General features: G+C 36.3%; 1 protein-coding gene across 6 annotated transcripts in view; it reads left to right on the forward strand.

Annotated features, from left to right (window-relative positions):
* PIK3C2G (phosphatidylinositol-4-phosphate 3-kinase catalytic subunit type 2 gamma) overlaps positions 1–22786 on the forward strand; it is a 387383-nt gene that overhangs the window by 201114 nt on the left and 163483 nt on the right. The gene's annotated exons all lie outside the window — the stretch shown is intronic.

Raw genomic sequence — 22786 nt, forward strand, 5'->3', positions numbered from 1 at the left:
ATGCATACTTATAGTAGAGCTTACCAATTTTAGTAACATATCTAATGGAAATTATATAAGGCAGCCAGAAACTAAAGCATTACCTCCCTTTGACAATGAGTAGCTCAGCAGCTGAATAAAATTCTGAAAATATAAATTGTTAGACTCCTCTCTGCCATAAAGAAATCTTTCACCTTTAATGCCTCAATCCAGGTTTTCCCTCCCATAGATAAACACAGCATAAGCAACATGAGGATTCCTGTTAAACATTTACACAAGAGGAATAATACTTCCTAATTAATCACCAGTGGACTGCATCAGCGATTATATGATGGTCATGTTTCTAATGCAGGTGTTCATAATTTGAATGGAATTTAATGAGCACGGGTAGTTTATCTGCATTTATTCTCTGGTGCAAACCAAGGCAATTAAGACAGCTTTGTGTTCATGTAATCACACAGCATAGAATGTAAGAAATGGGAGAGACATCATATGTCTTCATGACCTAGACTCACATTTTACAAATGAGGAAACTGGAGGCCAGAGAGGCTTGAAGAGTCCCTCCTCCAAATCCCTTTGTATTATCCATAAATGAGTTTGTTGATGGCCTTAGAGCTGGTAATAGCCAGATCTATGAAGATCAAACAGGCCCTTCACTCCTCCACTCTGCTCTTTACTTGGTCTCACTTCCTCCCAGATATTCAGTGTCCTTTCCTCTTCTTCACATCCCAGCCTATCAAAGCCCTGATCTCAGATCATTACACTTTGCTGTGTACTAAATTCTATTATTACCTTCCCCAGAATGATTTGTACTAACAAATCATAAATTGTGGATTTGTGGAGTGAAAAATTGTCTGACTTTAGTGAATGAAAGAGATTTGAAAAGGGGCTGCCTCAAGTGTAAAGCTGGCCTCATATGCCTTAAAGTACTGTTATTTTAAAAGTCCAAGATCAACGCTAGCAGATTTAGTGTCTGGTGAGCACCTTTTCCTCATAGATGGTACCTTGTATGTGTCCTCATGTGGTGGAAAGAGAAAACAGGCTCCCTCAAATCTCTTTTATAAGGGCATGAATCCCATTCATGAGTTAGGAGGCCTCATGACCTAATCACTTTCCAAAGTCCCTACTCTTAACACAATTGCATTAAACATTAGGTTTCAGCATATGCATTTGGGGGAAATACAATATTCAGACTGTAGCAATAGGTCTAAATTGTAAATGACAATACAACAAACTGCCATGAATTCACCACCAAGTTTAAGAGACATCAAAATATGAACTTTGACAACTCCTATATGACCTATGTCAATCATATTCATTTAATCTTTCTTGTCAGAAGAAGAAATGACTTTTAATTATTCCAATTCACTTTTTTTGTATGACCTTATCACTAATGCTTACACCCTTACAAAAATATATTATTTAGTTTTATGTGTTTTTAACCCTGCATAAATAGAATTGTATGTGTCTTCTGCAAATTTTGTGTGGGAAAATTATCTTGACATTCATGCATGTTTTTATTTGTAAATTCTAGTTTGTTAGTTTTCACTAGTTTATTGTACTCTGTAGTATAAATGCATCACAATTTATCTCTTCTACTTTGGATGCCATGAATATTTATTGTGAGTACTGATATTTTTGGATTTATTTCTATCATTGTATTTTGTCTTTTCTAATTGCCTTCATTTTCTGTTTCTTTACCCTTTCCTTTGTTATCTTATTTTAAAGGATTTTTGTTCCATTTCCCCCTTGACTAGTTTGACATTTGTAAACTCTCTAATCTGCTAAAGCTGTATTAGAAATTGTAACATCTACACTTAATTTATCAGAATCTAATACTGAAAAATAAGAAACTTTCTTCACCTAGTCATTCATTCAAAGAATTGTTACAGCCCTTTGAATACCTCTGTCAAGAAACATACAAAAACCTTTTGGAAGTTCTTATTGGAACTACACTCTGTGAAAACTTCCTTCTTAATGAATTTAGCGTACTTTATGTGTGTTTCCATCTTAGTGACATTTAGTACAATCCAAACAACTTGTCTCCTACTTTATATGTTATTGGTGGTAGGTATTAGAGTTCTATTTTATTGTATATTTAGCTTTACAATATGTCATTAGTAGCTGTTTATTTAGTAAATATTTATAGGTTTTTGCTTTCTTTGTCCATCATTTCTTCTTGCATTTTAGTCTTTTCATCTAGAATCACTTTCTTTCTACCTGAAAAGGCTTCTTAGTGGAAGGGTGTTGTTGCAAACTCTGGCCCTTTTTATTTTCTAAAACAACTTTAGTTCATATTCATTTTTGAAAGATATGTTTAGTGAATATACAACTCTAGTTGGCTGTTGTTTCCTTTCAGTAATTTGGAGATATTCTATGATCTTTTGACTTCAACTGTTGCTGTTGAGAAATCATTCATCATTCTACTTGTTTCTTTTTAGATATTCTTTTCTTCTGGCCATTTTTAAGACCTCTTTGTGTCTAGATGTGTTTGAATGTCAACTTGTTTTTATTTATTCTGCATGGAAGTTGGGCTTTTGGACTTTGAAGATAAGTGTTTTTCATTAACATTCTAAAGTTCTGAAAATTTCTCAACTTTTATTGCTTGGGATACTGTCTCTTTCATTATTTCCCTTTTCTGCTTCTGGAATCCCATATATTAGATCTACTCGCTCTATTTTACCTGTCTTTTTTATTGTTATTCTACATACTTCTTTTTTTATCTTCCTACACTAGATTCTAGATAATTTTTTAAAAATTTTATTCCTGTTCTCTCCTCAGCTATTTTTAATATTCTACTGTGTGTATATGTGTATTTATGTGCGTGTGTATATTTGCATGTGTGTATATATTATACATAGAACAAGAGATAGTTTTAAATTTATTTTAATTATGTATTTTTATTACTGAAAGTTATTTTTATTATTTGTTATTATAGTGTCTTGCTCTTATTCATCTTTTTTATTCCCCCTTAGTTCTTTAAAAAGTTATTTAAATGTATTAGGTATCACTATTTTCTGTGTATGTCTGATAATTCCAACTGCTCAAGTTTTTATGGATCTAATTCTTTCTTATTTTGTTGCTACCGACTCTGATTTATAGAGCAAACTGGAATAATGTTCTCAACATTATCACATTCTATATTGAAATACTCAAATTTCTGCTTTCAACTCAGAACATCTTCAGACTTTGTATTAAAATATTGATTTTCAAACTTCCTTATTTGTAGAACCCTTTTTAAAAGGAAGTTTTACACCACACAATAATATATACATTTTAAAGTTAATTTTATTCATATAATTGCTTTACATAAGTTTAAAACATTTGTTACACATTTAATCAGATAAGTCTATTCTAAAGAATATTTTTAGTGAGTGCCTTCAAAAAGCTTAAACATTTGTCAGATGGCATGATGACTAGTTGGATGGATGATTTATTTAGAGAAGCTTGAAAGGTTCAATAAATAGCACATAGGGAAAAAGTCAATAGCAAACCACTTTACTTTAGCACAAACAGGAGAAAGTCCTCTTAAGATGACTCTAAGGTCAGATAATCACCATTACCCTTCTCTAACCTTCATCTGTTGCTAATAACTAATTCAATCACACACAAACAAAGTAATAACATTTGACACAAACAGAATTAATAACTTCTTTTTTCACTTGGAATGTTTCTAATTTAGTAGAACTAATATGAAAATGCAATAGTGCATTTCTTAAAAACAAAACATAATCAACAGGACTCTTAATTTTCAGCTTTAATTGTTATTTTTATTGAGCTCACTTTTGGAATTTACCATTTTTTAGAAGAATAAATTCTAAATAACTTTACTATTGTCATTCATAGTGTATTAGGCTTGAAACGCTCAATGATAGGAAGCCATGCACAAATAATTTGATACTGTTAATGGAACAGCCTCATTAATTCAATCAAACAAGTTAGAACTATCTCAGTTTGCTCAAAGCTGACAAATCAATATTAAATATACAGACACAGCTTCAGAGAATTGATTCTACTCCTCCTACTCTTAGAATCATTCCAGGTATAGGTGTATTATTCTGGAAAGAAACCCAACACACAAAATGTTAACCTCCAAAACCACAAAGCAAGCATGCAAAGGGTAATATTTCTCTTTTCAAATTTTTATATACAATTGGTTTCCTTGTTGGTACTTGGAATGCTCTCCTCAGCCAGAACACTTAAAAGACTTTGTTTTACAAAATTTTATTTACAGGTTTTTTTTTTCAGACACTTTTCAACTATGTAAAGCAAAGTAGACCTGAATCAAGAACCAATGTAAGACAAGATTTACCTGACAAGGATCTTGATTAACATTTCACTTTTGATAAATTTGGTCCTTCCCTGGGAATCCACAGAAATATGCTCCTCATGTTAGGTAGTGAGATAGACATTAGCAGCTGGGAAGGGGTAAGAGAAGAGAGCAGAAAAGCCATCTCTAAAACTGCATCTGGCCCACCTAAGTTCAGCTCTGGAACCACCCTAACTCCACCCTAACAGATGGAGTTTTTGGTGGAGTCTGTATCCAGCACATCTTATAGAAAGAGAAACTAGAGCACAAGTGGAAATCCCCCAAAGTAGCACATGCCCAATAACCTAAAGCTCTATCTTGGAATTGACCCTAGGCTCATGATACCATTAATATAATAAAATTTACATGTGGTTTTTGCTCCCCTGAGTGGGCATTTTTTTAAAACAAATTATAGGTAAAAATATGCACAGTTTAATTTTAGCTACATAACCATAAACTGCCAATCAAATGACATCATCCTGTCACTCAAACACAGCCCAAACCTCAACTGCTCCCCAGAAACCCATAAAAGCACCTCGAGTTTTGTAAAGAGGTGCTGATCTCACTTCACAAAAATAAGTCCGCTCTCCCTCTGAGAGTATATTTCTATGCTTCAATTAACTTTGCTTTAAGCTTGCATTCTGGAGTTAGTCTGCAATTTTTTTGTTTACTCTGGCAAGAACTGAGATTGCTGGTCCAGAGCTCCAACTCTGTTCATCTCCTTGGTTAAAGAATCCATTCCAATGCAGAATTCCCACTGACACATCACAGGATCAAATGTTCTGGTGGCCACCCTCTTGCAAGGACTTTTCTTTTAACTACTCCTGACATACTCTACTCACCACCTCACAACTGCTAAGTATTCTTCCTTCTTGCCTTCAGCATTCTTGCCTTCGGAATCATCTTCAAATTCATGGACAGATACGTTAAATGCTTAAGAGGATATTCTTGAATATCCTTATATTCTATTATTCAGTTGATCTGACTGACACAGTTTCTTTAACTCAGTTTAAGATCATTATTTATAAAGCTACAGGGAATAACTAGTTACTGTGACTTCTCCCTTTATTGACTCTAAATACCACATTGTGATTCATTGTTGTAGCTCATGATTTTTAAGCAGTAATATTCTGTGATTAAAAAATAATTTCCAGCCATTTATGATTCAAAACTGGTTGCTCAAGGAATGAATTTCATAAAAAATAATGACTGTAAGTGCTTCTGTGAATTACTTTTTTAAAAAAATATTTTAATCCTATCCTTATTGCTGTGAAGAAGAGACTACAGGAAGAAGCATGTGCTTAATGACCAGAAAATGAGTCAAACCATTGATGTGAAACTGAGCAGCTTAATTTTGTTGGTTAATGGTGAGTAATGCACAAAACAAGCCAATGACTAAAATATATCTTAGGGAGAAGAAAAAGACCAACATGATTTTATTCCTCTGAAATTATAACATCATAATCCATCTTCGCAGCAAAAGGGTCTCTAGAAATTACTACACACATTCCTTGATCATATACCCAGATTGCTTCAATCAGCTAATTAGACAAAGCCATTGTATAGTATTTTCAATCTTTATTTCCAAATCAGAGTTAAATTTGCTTCCTACGTCAGTGTGACTGGCAGCTCCTCTGTCACCCTCAATCTCTAAACTATTGCTTCTAATTTGGAGTTGCCTGAGAGACCCATTTCTGAAAAGGAGGCTTTTACCTACAAAGCAGTTTATAGCTTCTTTGATTTCAGTGCAACAAAGCTTTCGACTCTGCTTAAAATGGAAATGATTATTTCTTACAGGAAAGAAAGGAGTGAACCCCTGCTGGGGGGAAAATGTTTTCTTGGAAATACTTTTATAAACTTGGTAATTAATGGCAGTAAAATTGCTTTTTTAAAACTATGACCTTTTCAAAGACATGCTGAATATGCTCAAATTATCCTATACTTGTAATCATTTTTCAAATTGTAGTTGAAGTTTATTTAAACAATTAAATATATTACTCTGACTTTTGTCCTACGGATGCTTATCTTAGCCCCTCTGAATATTTTCTTATAACTAATTTCCCCAAATTTCTTTCACTCCTCAAATTATTCTTTCTCTCTCCCCTCCACTTCTCTTCCCTCTACATTTGGTTTCTTATATTATCTTTTGATATTTCACTTTATTTTTCTCCACAAAAGATGAATGTATGCTTAATTCACCTGTGAAGTCTCTCTTTAAAAAAAAAGGCTTATTACACACACTGATTACTATAATACCAGATATCAGCACCCTCTTATTACCTAGCTAACTTCACTAGTTGTTTAAAGCTTGTCAAGTGTGGCAAAACAAAATGCAGCCACCTGCTACTCTTTTTTTTTTTTTTTCATTTGGGTTTTATGGCTTTCTGAGACATGGTATTACCAACTTTGTCATAGGCTTTAGAGTCATATCTAAAGTTTACCTGAGAGTTAAAGTTCAGTATACTTTATTTCTTTATCACATTTTGCTATTATATCTCCTCTTTTACTCCACACATCCTTCTGCTTCTGACCACAGTGGGTGGTAGACTGCCAATTTAAGGCATAATATAGTAAACAATTTGGGAGATATTATTTATAATAATAGTATCATGAGTGAAGGTATGTGGCTGGCAAAGAAGCAGTTAAGATTATAACTGATCTAGATCTAGACCAGCATTTGGGTTGAGTTAGTCAAGGCCAACCAGAATATTTTTCAAGGCTGCCCGTTAGCAGAAAAAGTGTTCAAGCCAGGATACCAGTTCAAGGTAGGAAGACGCAGGGTCCAGGGTCTCTAATACTTGGTCAGAGAGCTTTCAAGTAGAGACTTGCTAATAACTTAGAGATGCATATCCCCAACATTTCTTCCATGAAACCACAGCCCCATGCGGTTAGGGCTTAGTGGTCAAATAAATCTGCAAATGGCTGAATGCTTTGTTCCAACCATAGAAAGTTGTGTACTTTAAAATGTGAAGATGCTGAAAACTCCTGTGCTTTAGAACAATTCAATTTTTGTAGCTTTTCTCAAACCTATTTGACCTATTGACTGTCTTTGAAGGAATACTCTTTGGAAACTAGAGCCTAGGATGTATCCTTGCCACCTCGTCTCTCAGCTTCATAACTGGTCCCCAAGTTCTGTAAGCCACACGGTTCATTCCTCAAAAAATCCCTTGCAACTGTTCCTTCCTTCCAGCCACCACCCATGTTCATGTCAGTGGTTCTCAATGTCAACAGAAGGGAGGAAAGATGGAGATAGTTCACATCAACAGGAGAATGTGTAGTTTCAAAAATCAAAATTAAATATTATGTTTTATTATAATGTTTTATTTATCATCAAACTAATTTACTTTATTTCAAAGTTTCCAAAAGAATTAAAGGGAATGAGATTAATTTTATATATCCAAAGACAGATTCGATTTTAAAAAGTTAAGAAACGTTAACTTAGACCTTTATGATGCCCTATGCATTGAATCGGACTTACTCTAAACTATTTTTCTTCCCTCCAATGTACCAGAGTCACCCTCAGCAATGCAATTATCTGAAAAGAAACAAATGAAAAACCTTGTACTCATTTTGACAGACTTTCTGGTATGCCATAAAGATGCCAGGGGAAGCAAAGCAATGCTCCAGAAGGACCAGTTGCCTTACCTCAGACAAGACAATTACTGCTATGGACCTTAGTCTTCTCATGTACAAAATGGGCACTCGGGATTAGAGGAATCTCAACCTACTTGAATTCAACATCTCCTCTCTACTCAAAAATCTTGAATGTATATATACTGCTCTCCCTGGTGCTACCTATAGAACAAATCTACCTTTTGGCTTAGGTATTTAAGACCTTCCAAATCTATTACAAATCTATCTTTGTAACCTTTTCACTAATCCTCACCATTAACTTTCTGCTCTTGTCCAATTTTTCAGGTAACTGTTGCCTGAATAATTCTTGCTTGTTCTCATCACAAAGCCTTGGCTTATGACAGTCTTATCTCTGGAAACTTCCTTACTACTTATTTCTTTTCCAACACCTACCCATCCATATCTTATTTTTTTAGGATTCAATTCATAGAGCACATTCCCCTGTGAACTTTCTACAATTATTCTGAACAATGGTAATTTCTTCCTAATTGATTTTCTGTACCAAAAAAATTTATACTATTATTTGATCCTTATAATGTAAGATCTTGTGTATTTAAGTATATTTTATTTCTTCCAATTAAGTTGTGTGAGTGCCTCCGGGGCTAGAAATTTTTATGCTTCAATGGCTTTCTCATAATGCTTAGTAACATGTTACCCATAGTCAATAATCAATATTTATTAAACTTTGGATATTAATTAATAATGAAAGATCTGTAGATTCATAATAGATTCCATTTATATCAAATTAGATACTGCATTACAAAAATCAGAATGGAATACTCTTAGTAGGCTGTGAGAAATTTGGTTCTATTATTTTAAACTACTACACTGAACTTTCTCAGTCACCTAACTTATCCAAAATGGAAACTAAATTCAATTTCTTTGTATCTTCAAATTTGAAAGGACTTTCTACTTTTCTTGATTCAAAAATATGTTCAAATGTATAAAAACAGGAAAAGAAGAAACAGATTAAGCAGAAATTCAATTAATTCAAGAAGTGATCATAATGATACATTTATAATTCTTTCACTTTTGCTTAACATATCTTTATGTTAAAATCATCACATCTTACAAAGAAAACATCTATAAATATTTTATTAGTATTTTTTGGACTCTGGATTTGTGTCCAAAGACGTTCTTTAACTAGCTGTACTTATCAGCTACCTAAAAGTCCTGTCCCAATCATGTTATATCACATTTTTAACTTGTCTGCTTATTCATTTTTGTATGTTTACTGTCTCCCACTCCCTACTCCCAACTATAATGTAAGCTCTGTGACCACATGAACTCTGGTCATCACGATCACCCTCATGATCAGTAAAGTCTTAGTCACTTCGCTGTATTGTCAGGGTTTGTGTAGGCATTTAGTATTATATACATTCATTGAATAAATAAAATACTTGCCTGAACTAGAGCAAATAATTTTTTCTCTCTTGGCTTCAATTGTTGCCCCTCTAAAAATAGAAAAGTTTATCTATTCCAATATTTTTATTATTATTATTATTATTATTATTATTTGGAGACAAAGTCTCACTCTGTCACCCAGGCTGGAGTACAGTGGTGTGATCTTGGCTCACCGCAACTTCCACCTCCTGGGTTCAAGCAATTCTCCCACCTAAGCTTCCCGAGTAGCTGGGATGACAGGCACCCGCCACCACACCCAGCTAATTTTTGTATTTTTAGTAGAGAGGCGGTTTCACCATGTTGGCCAGGCTGATCACAAACTCCTGACCTCTGGTAATCCACCCACCTCACCTTCCAAAAGTACTAGGATTACAGGCGTGAGCCGTCGTGCACGGCCTATTTTGATGTTTTTTAAAAATGTGTTTCTCCAAATCACAAGGTTCATTAGAGCTCTCTCAGAGTGTGAAAGGGGAAACCAAAACAAGCAGTGGTCTAGGCTGCCTACTGCCCTCTCAGTAGGGCAAATCGTTTTTTATCCTGGGGGTGCATGTTGAGGAAGGAAGATGGTTCTAAGTAAGATTTTGCTTTTACAATGTTTTAAAGAAACTTCTAAACTAGATTATTTCCATAGACCTTTCCAGAGTCCAGGTCTGATTTACAGATTATGTTTGTAGGTTTGTTTTTGTTATTGTTGTTGTTTAATTTCACATGCTTGGAAAAACACTGAAAAATAATTATCCTCTCTGATACTGTGCAAACTTTAACCTAGAAGTGATAGCACATGTGTCTTATCAAAAGACAAAATGCCCTGTGTATCTGGACCAGTCTGTAGACCTTTTTATATGGTACTGAAGTCCCCAGTATTGATTTCCGGCTGGTGCTCATGTCTGCTACTTCTTTGCCTGCTTGCTCAGTTCAGATCAAATATTGAAACAACCATCCCAGTGATAAGGATCAAGTAGAAATAATGTATCTAGAGCAGCCATTCAGTACTTGTTGAGAAACTAAGAAAAATGCTCAGCTATCTTTGATGTTAGTAAGATTAACGTTGCAGTAGAGTGCCTGCTGAATTGATTCTATTACTGTTCTTACAGTGGTGACTTGACTTCAATTACTGCTATTGTTGTTATGATTATTATATATTTATTCTAATTTTTATTACAGTAGTTGTTTCACTGATGCTTTTGACAATGACATGAAACTAACTGAAGGTACAGAATTTGAATATCCTTGAAACCAGTTTTGTCTTAAACAGTTGAGAAAGCACTCTGCCATTTTTCTTAATTGTTTTTGGCAAACAGAGCATGTGGGCTAAACAGTATAAAATAAGTAATACTTTTAATTTAGCAGCTATTTTGATGGAGGAAAGTTTAAGTTTTTCATTGGGTCATATTTGGCAAAACATTTTTGGTAAAATGAGCCACACAGCAAAAATATTTATGAAATCTGGAACAATCTGAGCTAGTATTCAAACTGCCTATTTTTGTGAATACCAAGAACAACAACTACTATTATTATTGAGCAGATATTAATATCACACATTCACTAGGTACTGTTCTAAATTATATCATTTAATTATCACAGCAACCTTGTCAATTGAGTATCATTAGGTACTATTGAGATTCAGAGAAGTTAAGTCAGGGGCCAAAAGTCACACAGCCTTTAAATGGTCCAACCATGTTTCCAACTCAGATATAGCCAACTCCTTAGCCTGTTCTTTGCCTATATTTCAAGGCCTTAAAACTGATACTAGAATTTTTTAATTGACACAGGCATTACTAGTACAGAAACAGAACTGGTAATGAGACGTCCTGAAGCAGAATTTACCATGTAAAAACAGGAGACTTTCTCTTGCTGAATTCCCTATTTATACCTTTCCAGAATTCGTGGGAAAGAAAACAAGTGAAATTCATCAAAAATTTACCATCTCATTACTCTATTTTCCCAATTTGTGAAAATAAAAAATCATTACAAAGTAATTAGAAAAGCACTACAATAAGCCAGTTAATTTCTTCTGTTGCTAATTGAAATCAAGAAAACAAGAAAAAAAGTTAAAGTAAAGCATAAAAATAAGATGACTTAAGCATTATTGAGTTTGTCCAACATAAAATACTAACATAGAGGAAAATACTATTTTAGGAACAGTATTATAGAATCCTTCTAAAGATAGAGCATGTAAATATTTGATTCATAATTCAAATAAATGATTTTCAAATTCTGGTTGAGTTAATGCCATTTTCTAAGAAATGTGAACAGTAAATATTTGTCCTTTTTTCCGATCAGAAAAAAAGAAAATTGCTAACCAATTAATTCCAAAGCAATTTCAGTTATCTGCCTTTTAAGCACTATCATCCAACCTCTACTGATGATTTCAGAGACAGAGAAGAGTCTCATTAAGGCAAGGCTCTTAAAACTTTTCTTAAAGGATAATTATGATGGGAGAATCTCATAAGAACACAAGAACCTAATGGTCCGGTGTGAAAAGACTTTTCTAAAGAGGAGCAAAAATGAAAATAACAATAAGAATAAAAGCCACCGATAGATTATTATAGGCTAATTTAACTTTGGTAGATATTGCCACCTTTTTTCGTTATTGCTATAATTGCTTATATCTTAAATAAGACTGGGTTTTAGAGTCTGACTTTTTTTGCACCAACATTGTTAGTAGCAGCCAATCTAAACTTCTTACAACAGGCTTTTGAAAATTCTTTAGAGATAAATGCTTGGATTACTTAAGTAAATAGAATCTCTCTCTCAATCTCACCCACCACCCCAACACACACACACACACACACACACACACACACACCATTTTTTTCTTACATTTGTAATTTTTCCCCCGAGATGAAAAATGTCCAATTCTAAAATGACATGGCTTATCTGATAGAAAAGTACTTTGTGGGATGATTCTTAGCTAAAGTAACTTTACCAACGATGGGGGTTCAACAACTAAGTTCATTTAGTTATGTAATTATTTTTAAACAGTAATAATTCCACCAAATTTTTCCCCATGATCTGAATCCTCAAATCACAATATGATAGAGAAACTCTGGTATTCTCTTGGAGTCTTTCAAAATTCTCAAATATAAATTAAGTTTAATCAGTTTGTAATTAATGTCTACATTAATAAATATATTTTAAGTATATGCATGTATATGTATAATATGCAAACTCTTAGGCGATTAAAGGAAATACCATGTGAAAATGTAATTACTTAGGATTCTATAATTCCCAAGCTATTACTAGGTTAGTTTGGGCTCATATTCCAAAATTTTAATCAATAAGTAAAAGAAATTTTAGGAAGATGGGATTTATTTATTTAGTAGTATTTAATTCATTTATTCAAGAAATATTAACTGCCTACTCTGTCACAAGGAGAAACTGTTGAGCCACAGGGTGTAAAGTTACAGTTCTGTCCCGAAAGAATTTAAAATCTAGTAGGAGAAAGACGTTTTAAAAAAACTAAAACACGATTTTTAAAAAGCAAAAAATAACTGTCAATAAGAACAACGAATAGAGGAAAGTACTTCATCCTTACACGGGTGGATAATGCATACCTGCTCAAGCCTGAAATCCAAGGAAGCTTTTTTTTAGAAAATGTGCTAAGTTAAACATTAAAAGATACACAGATGTTGTATAGAAGCATCATTTCAGATACAGAGGACAGGGCAAGGCAAAAGCATTACAGCTTGAGAAAGCTGAGAAGATTCAAGTTACCAAGGGTAGTACTTTATGTTTGGTGTGGAAGAACATGATTGGAAATATGAGATAAGACTTAAAGACCCGAGAGAAACAAATCATGAAGTGCTCTGTTTGTTATACTAAGGATTTTCTATTTTATCCCGGGGAAGGCTAGGTGATTTTAATCCCTAGAATTAGATTTCATTAGACTAAGTAAAAAAGGAAGAGAGGGCGGGAAAAAATTCACAGGTAATGGGAAAACTGAGTACCAGAAATGAAGGCCCCAGTTAAACTCTGTCAGCAATGACAGAAAGAAGAAACTAGATTTCAGAGCTATTTTGAAGGTAAACCTAATAGGACATGGTAGAAAACTTCATGTTGGGGATGAAGGTGAGAGAAGGGCCAAGGATAACAGCCTCATTTTTAGTTAGGGTGATGGAAGTCTAGCCATCCTATTCATGGAGATAAGTAATTCAGGTGAAGAAGCAGGTATTGGGGAGAACGATGATGCAATCAGACATGTTTAGGTTAAAATGCCTTAGGAAAATTTAAGTGTGCTATCTTATAAATAGATGAACATGGTCTGGATTGAAAAAAAAAAAGAGTTCTAAGTTGGAAACTGTATCAGTCTGCTAGGGCTTCCTAGAATACCACAGATTGGGTGACTTAAACAACAGAAATTTATTTTCTCACAGTTCTGGAAGCTGGAATTTCAAGATCGAGGTGCCAGCAAGCTTGCTTTCTGGTGAGGCCTCTCTTCCTGGCTTGCAGACAGACACCTTCTCCCTGCGTCCTCACATGGCCTTTCTCTGTGTGCGTGTGCTCTCCTGCTCTCTCCCACTGCTCATAAGGACACCAGCCCTACGGGATTAAGTCCCCAGTCTTATGACTTCATTTAACCTTAATTACCTTCTTAAAGGCCCTGTCTCTACGTTCAGTCACCTTGGGAGTTAGGGCTTTGGCATATGAGTTTTGGGAGAGGACATAATTCAAAACAAAAACATAGATGAAATGACAGGACAGACATGATTATCATCATTTTACAAATGGAAAGGCTGAGGTTGGAACTGTTAAATTGCTTGTACAGTTACACAGAGAGCATTTGAAACGAACTGATAGAGTGAACAGGACAATTATACCTGCCTATAAGGTACAACCTGAACAACAATAGCAACAACAGCATAACATAAGTCAACAGAAAATTAGCACAAGGATAGGTAATTACATAACATAAGTCAACAGGAAATTAGCCAGGTAGGTTGTGGAGGCCTCATAGAACAACACCAGTTTCTTACTGAGTTTCCAAAATGAATGGGATTAAATGGTCCCAGCCAACTTTAGGGGACAAGTTCTTTCATGACAATGAACGAGAATGTTGCAGAAATTTTCTCAGGACATCAAACACAACTCCAAATCTTATGGATAATGTCCCAGAGAACCTTTAATACCTTTACAGAATGAAACTCACTGTTTGTGACTCTGAAGAATGAAGGGAGAAGCACCTGCCCCAGCTGTGATTTGAAGCTGAGGTTCCAGGGAAACTAGGTATTTCAAAGCCAGCTTTGCCTTGCACCTATAAACCTGCCTCTCCAGCTGTGTTCAAACACATGAATTGTTCACTGCGCAATATGATGATTATCCAGCTTTCACCAGAGGGCTGTGCAAGAACAAAAGGCTGAGGGGTAAAGGGGAATTTTATTATTAGTTTGCTATTCTTATGAAACATTCATATAGCAAAGGAATTGCCTTGCTGTTAAAAGAAATTTTGTTAAGGAAACTTTATGAAAAAGATGCTTACATTGCCTTTAAAGTAACCATATGGGTATTTAGAAGAAAAAAGAGAATTTTTTTAAAAAAAGGACTGAGCTGGGCACTCAGTTCAGAACCACATTTTCAAAGAGTAAGGGAAACTGTAGACACCTATTGAACTAACTTAAAATTCCATGAGCATGGATTCCAGCATTAATTATATGTCAAGCAAAATTTATTTTATTACAGCACATGTGCTGATGTTAGAGACTTCCCATTTCTTTTCTGCTACATTTTGAGTTATTTTGAACCCCAGGCCCAGTTAAAATGGGTAGTTCAAGCACATCTGTTGCATGTGCACAGTTCATCAAGATTCTTAGGTTCGCAAATGCAATCAGTGTGTTGCTTTCAATGCGGCCTCTTCTCCCATCTACTCCCCCAATGCCACCCACTGCCATTTGTCTAAATAAACCAAGGAGGCCAGACCCTTTGAAACTGTGATGTTGGTCCCACTTTCTCAAGTGAAGAAGGGGTGCAGGAGAAGTGAGTCAGGTGTATGATTTGCATCATCAGAATAGATTCCACAATTCTATTATTTTAGTGGGCTGTGTAAGGGAGAGAAAAATATCCCTGTTTATCAATATTTCACACTAAGTTATATTTAAGGCTGGGCATGGTGGCTCATGCCTGTAATCCCAACACTTTGGGAGGCCAAAGCCAGATCGCTTGAGCCCAAGAGTTCCAGACCAGCCTGGGCAACACAAGGAGACCCCACCTCTACAAAAAATTTAAAAATTAGCCAGACGTGGTGGTGCAAGCCTGTGGTCCCAGTTAACTCAGGAGGGTGAGGTGGGAGGTTCAGTGGAGCCTGTGAAGTAAAGGCTACAGTTAGCCATGATCACACCACTGCACTCCAGTCTGGGTAACAGAGTGAGATCCTGTCTCAAAAAAAAATATATATATATATATGTATATATATATTTTTATATACACACACATACATATATACATATACATATATAAAATATATATGTATGTATAAAATACACACATATATGTATACACACACATACATACATATAAAGTACATATACATACATACATATACACACACATACATACATATAAAGTTGGAAGCCTTTGGAAAGAAAGAAGGCAACCTGGAGAACATGAGACTTCAGACTGTTAGGAACCAGGAAGCAAGAGAAAAAGATTAAAGGAAAACAGGGCAGGAAGGTGGCAGAAGATAATTCCTAGATTGCATAAGAGTCTCGGGCTAACCCCTCTCGGGCTAAGGGGTTAAGGGCTAACTAACCCCTTAACATGATGTCCATGTTAAGACATCAGGAGGTGGCACAGCATAAGGCTAAAGAGCAAGGGCTGGGGAGTCAGACACACTTGGATCTAAATCCCCAGTCCACTGGGTGGATGACTTTGGGCAATTTACTCCACCTCCATGAATCACAATATCCTCATCTGTGAGAAGGAAGAAATCATATGACCTGGAGCTGAGGTAAGGATTGCCTAACACAGCTATGCAAAATGCTCGGAAACACCTGGCACAGAGTAAATGCTTGATAATTTCATAAAAGAATAAAATTATAGAGCCCCGGAACTGGAAGGCAGCTTACTAAACCTCACCAATGCCAACATTTGACAGAGAAGGAAAGTGAAGAACCAAAGCATGCAGGTTCTTGCCAGAGTTGGTGAAAGTAGAAAACAGTCTTTCAAATCACGTTTCAGTGGATTTTAGAACACAGAACATGGTGCTTTGCAAGGAGCCCTGAGTTGTTGTCCAGAAAGCTGGGCTCTTGTCACAGGTCTTTGGCCAAATTTCTCGATCACTCAGTGTCCTCACCTAACAAATGTAAGGGTGGGAGAAATTTCCTCAAAGTATTGTTCAGCTCCATGCTCTTGTAATATTATCCCACTGAGAATATGAGTATAATTATACTCAGGGAATGTGTTCAGCTGGAGTGGGAAGGACAAGGACTATTTGGAAGCCCAGGACACCACAGAAGAGAGCAGAACAAGGTAGAGTTTTTGACAAAGTAGAAGTGGCTGGAGCCAAGGCTTTCTTGGGGATCAGGAAAGGAGAAAACCAGAATGAGCGAAAAGGGAGGTGGGATACAGGAGGGCCTCATAGATACCTGTGTCTTCCAAAGTGTGCCCAGGGCTAAAATTCCACCTGTTTCTTTTGTTTATATAATTAACAAGCATATACGGAGTGTAGTGAGGGAGGGAGAGAGGGGTCACTATAAGCTATTCACAGCAGAGTGCTTAATTTAGAAAAATGATAAATAAAATAACTTACACTAAAGCAGTAAGTGTGTTTTGTAATGTAAACAGGACAGTCCCTTCTCTTAAACCCCATTATTTGATAAATTTAACATGTGAACACGTTACATGTTAATGTGTGAGTAGGCTGGAACATGTGAACATATGTTACATGTTAACATATGAGTAGGCTGGAAGGAGTTTTATGTATTTACATGTAGCCTTGAGGTAGGAGGCAAGACTTAACTCCAGATGTGGGGCTCAGACATTGGACCAAATTGAGGACTAGTTAAAACAAGAATGGGGCAGAAGAAGCTTTCTGTAAGTGTGTGTGCCAAGTCAGTTTGCCATTGCCATGACAACACCCAAATGCTACTGCTCCTTTCCATGGCAGCAACCGAATGACCTGAAAGTGACCATACCATTTCTAAAAATGTCTGCATAATTCACCCCTGAATTTGCGTATAATTAAAAGTGGATATAAATATGACTGCAAAACTGCCTCTGAGCTGCTAGTCTGGGCACACTGCCTATGGGTAGCCCTGCTCTGCAAGGAGAAATACCTCTGCTGCTGCTCTACATTGCTGCTTCAATAAAAGTTGCTAACACCTCTGGTTCACCCTTGAGTTTTTTATTTTTTTATTTTTTTATTTTTTGAGACGGAGTCTCACTCTGTCTCCAGGCTGGAGTGCAGTGGCGCAATCTCGGCTCACTGCAACCTCTGCTTCCCAGGCTCAAGCAATTCTCCTGCCTCAGCCTCCTGAGTAGCTTGGACTACAGGCACATGCCACCACATCCAGCTAATTTTTTTGTATTTTTAGTAGAGACAGGGTTTCACCATGTTGGCCAGGATGGTCTCGATGTCTTGACCTCGTGATCAGCCCACCTCGGCCTCCCAAAGTGCTAGGATTACAGGCATGAGCCACTGCACCTGGCCTGAATTCTTCCCTGGGTGAAGATCCCTCCCAGATTAATCACCAATTTGGGGGCTCACCTATCCTGCATCAGGCTCCCGGGTTGACCATGTTTTTCTGTGAGATGAATGCAAGGAGCTCTGATTTCTTATTACAGATGCAGGAAACTTCAGGGAAACTTATCTGCTCAACATAGTTTTTTCCCTCCATAGCTACCAGCTGACCCTGAGTGCAACACTGTTGTGTAATAGAACTCTTCATTGTAGGTTGTTTACGCAAACAGATACCATCTATAGCTAATTTTAAGCTTATCATTAAATATGTGACTGACCATAATTGTTAAGGATTTTACTTAAATATCATGACAACTAATTGTGATAGTAAATATATACCTATATACTCATATATATGCAGTGTTAATAACCTATTGCAAAAGAAACAAGTTTTTTTTTTTTAATACAATTCATTGCTTAGCCATGCTCATCCACAAATGAAATCAAACAAAATAAGCCCAGATCTGGAAGATTAAGTGGTGGAGAGGGAATAAAGAGAGGCAAAGAGAATGATTTCAGCCTAACTCTCAAGAGTTTTGGGTCAAGGTTCCCCAAAATTCTACTGCCCCAGAATAAGATCCCCCTTATTCTGCATCTTAGGGCTTTTCTCGCCTGCAATGCAATCAGGACATTTCCTGAAGCTGCACATTTCTTTCTGACTCTTAGATTTTTAACTGTCTTGGCTAGTTTTTGTTAAACTGATTGAGCATAGTAGGTCTCAAAACTTTTAACGATTTAAAAAATACTACCTTTTCCCTTTCACATTCCCTAATTAAAACCAGGCTAGATTCTATAGTTTCCTCATATATACTTTTAGACAACAAAAACCTTCAACCCATCTTGTCCAATTTAAAACTTCATTTTCTTCTCTAATTTGACAGATACCTCACCCACCCCATCCACCCGCCCCCCGCCACCCTCGCACCCCTAGACTCCAATACTAGCCAAGATCTAGCTTAGGAATAGAAGATATGATCTGTTATTTCATTCTTCTTCTCTTTCTCTTTTGGCTGTAACTTTTCTTAGCTAAGAGTGGGAGGAAAAGAGAAAGAGAAAAGTGACCCTCACACTTGATAGGGCAGGAATTGCAATCCCCTCTCTGTGAGGGCAGATTCTCCACCAAGGCCCACTGTGGGTTCACGGTCAAAGCTGGCTACCTTGGGGTTACCATGGGTGAGTTCTTTGGGAAGCCTTGGAGAACCTCCCCATCAGGAGATTTGGCTCTGGCTCAACCTCTACCTATAAAAAGAGTGGAGCACATATAATTACCTTTTATGAGTTTATTTAAACCTTGAGTAACATCCACCCTACAAACCCTTGTTTTGTCAAACTGCAGGGGTGCAAGAATGCAGGTTGCTTCTTTGCCCCCCCTTTTCTCCATCCTGGCCTTGCTTTTTCTTCATGTTCACAGAAGCCTAGGGAAAATCAACATACTCTCTTTCAGAGCAGAAGTCTAAACTGGGGTAACAGTCTCTTATTGCATACACTCAAATCACTATAAATGACTCAGATTGAGTTTCCTTCCCCACTGGACTTTGAAAGGATAAGTGGACATCGTGGACTCACTCTGTTCCTCATTGGGCTAATGACTCATGACTCTCAAACACCCCCACCTGCAAATATGTAGAGGAGATAATGCACATAGCCATTTTATCCATTTCCTAATAACCCTTGAAGAGTTATCTGACCCCCAGTTGGTTTTTCGTTTACTTGTTGTTGTCTTCTTGTTGTCAATTTTTGCAACACTCTTGAAATATAGGATAACTATTATCTCTTTTCTTCAGTCTTAGGTCTTGGTAGCCAACTCCAGAGCAACAAGGGAAAATAACACTCAATATGCTAATACAGATGCTTCCTCATCCAAAGCCATTGGCCCTTTTTCAGCCACTTCAGTCCTCAAATATTACCATTAGGGTAGAGCTGAAGTTTTTAGTTCCTAAGAACAGCCACATGTACCATCTCCTTCACTGCCCTCAGCCATCAGACCCTTTGTTTAGCCCTGTGTTATGTAAACCCTAAAAAAGTTTGCCTTTGCCCTGTTGCACTTAGTACTGTAACATTTTTACTCAGAGAGCGTCTCCTATCAGATACTCAGACACTTGGCTAGACAAAGCAACAGATAGTACATAGGCCTATTCACACTTTTAAGTGAGTCAAGAAGTATGTTAGTAGTAATAAAATAACAATAGAATTTTAGCAGTGGCACAGAATATACATGTCCAAATAAGCTGGATCAAATCATTTTTGGAATACCTTTTGGGACTTTTTATGATCCACGAAAAAAGACATGTTAATTACTTTTATAGTTTTTTTATCTGAAATATTATACTCAAATTGACTATTCATCTAATTCACCAGACTTGGCTCCAGATGACTTTGGTTTATTTTCAGTAATTAGATTTGCCCCAAAATATCCTCAGGGATACCCCCCGAGAATGTTTAAAAAAATGTGCTTTCCATTCTAAAGGCAACTCAAACAAACAAGTGGAAAAAGAAAAGAAAAACAAAGAAAGTTGGCATATTCATTAGTTTTTACCATAGCAACAAATAGCCCCACAGTTTCAGTAGCTTATGGCAACAAAGATTTATTTCTCATTCATGTAGGACTCAGGCTGCAGACTTGCTGTCGTCCTGCTTGGTTCCACCTGACTGTGCATCAATGCTCAGCTTGGCTCCACATTGTCTTCTCATTCCAGGACTAAAGGAACAGCCTCCTACTGGGACATGCTGTTCTCCAGGAAGAAAGGAGAGGCAAAATTAAACCAAACCGGAGGCCAAACCAAATCACAATAGCCCATTTAAAGCGTCTCCATGGACATGAGTATAGGTTTCATCCAGTCACATTCTGTTGACCAAAGCAAATCACATGACCAATCTGACAAGGGATAAAGAAGTAAATTCTACCTACAGGAAGGTACTGGAAGTCACATGACAAAGAGTCTAGAGGTATAATCTTCTACAAAGGAGAAAACATGGAGCTGGGAACAATAATGAAATCTACCACACAGTGTGGGAACAGTGGGAACATCATGAATATATAACATTCCAAAGAGATTACTTTGGAAATTATCAGAATGATTAGCCTCATAAATTATGGTAGGGGTATAAACCAAGTCAGTTTCATGCCTTATGGGCTCCTCTCATATATTTAAGTGTTCTAAAAATATATACAACATCTAGGGTATGGATTTAATCATTTTCTGAACTTGTTTCCTTTGTGAATAGTTTTATACTTGAGTTGTTACGAAGTAATTTATTGATAAACACATATTGCAGAATACTGATTGGAATTTGCATTATCTGCAGACTTGCCCCATATAATGCTCTTTATATGCAAAATTCAACAGTTAGTGCTGCTATTTCTGAAAGAGCAAATCAATATTCTAAAAACGGGCTAGTCAGAAAAAACAATTATCTTTGCAAGGATTGTATAACGTATCAAGTTCCCCAGTTGAGGAAAATACTAAATAAATCTCTTAGCCACTTAGAGGTAAAATAAAGTTGCTAACGCTAAATAGGCATGCTTTTCATTTCCTAGCCACACTACTAAAATCTTAAAATTAACAATTATATTTTAGTTATTGAATTGTATTCTTTATTTGTCCCAGAGTTCTAAATACACTTGAAAAAGTCATATTCTGGAATCCACCTGTGCTCACTAAAAATTGGTCTCCTGATCCACGTACCTCAGCCCAAACAAAGTAGCAAAATACACGAGATGAAATGGGAAGGGGAAGCCCTGGAGTGATCTGAAATCACTCATCTCTATTGTGTAGCTCAATTCTTTTCTGTTACTGGATGTTGTTTCCTCTCTTGACCCACAGAAAATACACACGTGAGTAAAATTCTAGGACAGTCCCTGAGATGTGCAATATCCTGCTGTTGAAAACTAAAATTAAGGCCTGGATTGAATGAGTTTATGAGGCAAAGAGGGCTGGGATGATGTGATTACTCTGTTCTGTCCTGCTGGTAGACTGATGGAATATGAACTATCTGTACTTTTCCTGTGGCTCTAGCAAGTCCCTCATCATGTGACCAGAAGCAGCGACATGCATGAAGAAATGTAGAAAAGTTCTAATTTTCAAGAAAAATCTCCATTCTATGCTAGCTGAGGTTGGTGACTATCTCTGTATCTCTGAGTCCACTGTAATTCACTTAACTTAAATACCTCCATGACATCCTATAAAAAATTTGCTCAGTCACCTGGATTATGTTTCTTTCCCTCTTCCTTACCGCCTACCAAACTTAATACTGTCAAAATCTTCTTTAATCATCTAGATTTTATGCATTCATCCTCATTTTAATGTTGTCATAACTTACACTTTATAAAGCATTAAGGCATGTGTACAAAATAATACCAAATTGAATCACAGCTGGATATTGCAGACATTAGGGTAAACAGGTCTCTGGCATTTTAAGATTTACCTCACAGTTTGTGCAAAATCACATTGCCTGCATCTTAAAAGCCCAGTCTTTTAATAGCAAGTCTTACTTGATACTTCTCAGTCCCTTGACCTTAAACTTTTTATTTTTAAACATTTTTGCCATAAGCAATATTGCCTCTCCCAGGTTACGGCATCTTTTGAAAAGGATTTCTGTAAACCTTAAAAGAGAGTGGCCAGCTATCTTCTACAATCTTATAGACAGAGGCAATGGATAAAAACTACAATATTTAGGATTTACTGCTTCCTTATAGAGAAGGTCACTGACACACAACTGAGTAACCTTCCACCCAAAACTTTGTAGTTCAGCCTTTTCCGTAGTTGTTTAAAGTTAAGGGGCATGTT

This window comes from Pan troglodytes, chromosome 10, assembly GCF_028858775.2.
Source record: "Pan troglodytes isolate AG18354 chromosome 10, NHGRI_mPanTro3-v2.0_pri, whole genome shotgun sequence".
Taxonomy (NCBI): domain Eukaryota; kingdom Metazoa; phylum Chordata; class Mammalia; order Primates; family Hominidae; genus Pan; species Pan troglodytes.